The 1,778-nt window shown below is 44.8% G+C and overlaps 2 non-coding genes across 2 annotated transcripts; both read right to left on the bottom strand.

Annotated features, from left to right (window-relative positions):
- Positions 1-207: 207 nt before the first annotated feature.
- trnaw-cca (transfer RNA tryptophan (anticodon CCA)) lies at positions 208-279 on the bottom strand. The gene has a single exon. It is a non-coding gene; the product is annotated as a tRNA-Trp (tRNA).
- Positions 280-405: 126 nt separating this feature from the next.
- trnaw-cca (transfer RNA tryptophan (anticodon CCA)) lies at positions 406-477 on the bottom strand. Its single transcript has one exon. It is a non-coding gene; the product is annotated as a tRNA-Trp (tRNA).
- Between the last annotated feature and the right edge of the window lie 1,301 nt (positions 478-1,778).

Below are 1,778 nucleotides of genomic sequence, written 5' to 3'. Positions count from 1 at the left end.
ATCAAGAAGAAATCACCAAATCCTGAGGTGATTTGAACACGCAACCTTCTGATCTGTAGTCAGACGTACTAACCTTGCACCAGGAGGTGGTCCTTAAGAGCTGAGTGGTGCTTCTCCCATAAGCACTTTGATGCACTATGCGAATCGATCATAGTATAACATTGAAGGGAAATGCTACAGGTTAGATTTCATACTCAGGAGATCGCATGAACCCGACGCTATTTGAACACGCAACCTTCTGAGCTGGAGTCAGACGCGCTACCATTGCGCCACGAGGTCCTGAAAAGCTGATTGGTGCTTCTCCCATAAGCACTTTGATGCACTATGCAAATCAATCATTGTATAACACTGAAGGGAAATGCTTGAGGTTAGACTTCATACTCAGGAGATCAAAAAGAGATCGCATGACCCCGATGTGATTTGAACACACAGCCTTCTGATCTGGAGTCAGACGCACTACCGTTGCGCCACGAGGTCCTGAAATGTTGTTTGGTGCTTCTCCCATAAGCACTTTGATGCACTATGCAAACCAATCATCGTATAACACTGAAGGCTAATGCTTGAGGTTAGACTTCATACTCAGGAGATCAAAAAGAGATCGCATGACCCCAACATGATTTGAACACACAACCTTCTGAGCTGGAGTCAGACGCTTGACCATTGCGCCACAAGTTCCCTGAAAGCTGATTGGTGCTTCTCCCATAAGCACTTTGATACACTATGCAAATCAATCATTGTATAGCATGAAGGGAACTGCTTGAGGTTAGACTTTATACTCAGGAGATCACCTGACACCGACATGATTTGAACACGCAACCTTCTGATCTGGAGTCAGACGCTTGACCATTGCGCCACAAGTTCCCTGAAAGCTGATTGGTGCTTCTCCCATAAGCACTTTGATGCACTATGCAAATCAATCATTGTATAACACTGAAGGGAAATGCTTGAGGTTAGACTTCATACTCAGAAAAGAGATAAGAGATTGCCTGACACTGACATGATTTGAATACGCAACCTTCGGATTTGGAGTCAGACGGTTGTGTCACGTGTCACGAGTTTCTGGAGAGCTTTGGTGAGGTTAGACTTCATACTCAGGAGATCAAGAAAAGTTCACCTGATCCCGACATGATTTGAACACGCAACCTTCTGATTTGGAATCAGACACACTACCTCTGCGCCACAAGGTCCTGGACAGCTCACTGGTGCTTCTCCCATAAGCAATTTGATGCACTACGCGAATCGATCATTGTATAACATTGAAGGGAAATGCTTGAGGTTAGACTTCATACTCGGGAGATCAAAAAGAGATCGCATGACCCCGACGTGATTTGAACATGCAACCTTTTGATTTGGAGTCAGATGCTTGACCGTTGTATCACGAGCTTCCGGAGAGCTAAGTGCTGCTTCTCCCATAAGCACTTTAATACACTATGCAAATCAATCCTTGCAAAAGACTGAAGGCAAATGCTTGAGCTTAGACTTCATACTCAGGAGATCAAAAAGAGATCTCATAACCCCAATGTGATTTGAGCACGCAACCTTCTGATCTGGAGTCAGACGCACTACCGCTGCACCACAAGGTCCTGGAAAGCTGATTGGTGCTTCTCCCATAAGCACTTTGATGCACTATGCGAATCAATCATTGTATAACACTGACGGGAAATGCTTGAGGTTAGACTTCATACTCAGGAGATCAAGAAGAAATCACCAAAGCCTGAGGTGATTTGAACACACAACCTTCTGATCTGTAGTCAGACGTACTAACCTTGCACCAGGAG

Source organism: Sinocyclocheilus anshuiensis, unplaced genomic scaffold (assembly GCF_001515605.1).
Source record: "Sinocyclocheilus anshuiensis isolate Anshui unplaced genomic scaffold, SAMN03320099.WGS_v1.1 scaffold3874, whole genome shotgun sequence".
In the NCBI taxonomy this organism is placed as follows: domain Eukaryota; kingdom Metazoa; phylum Chordata; class Actinopteri; order Cypriniformes; family Cyprinidae; genus Sinocyclocheilus; species Sinocyclocheilus anshuiensis.
This window is presented reverse-complemented; position numbering and strand designations above follow the sequence as displayed.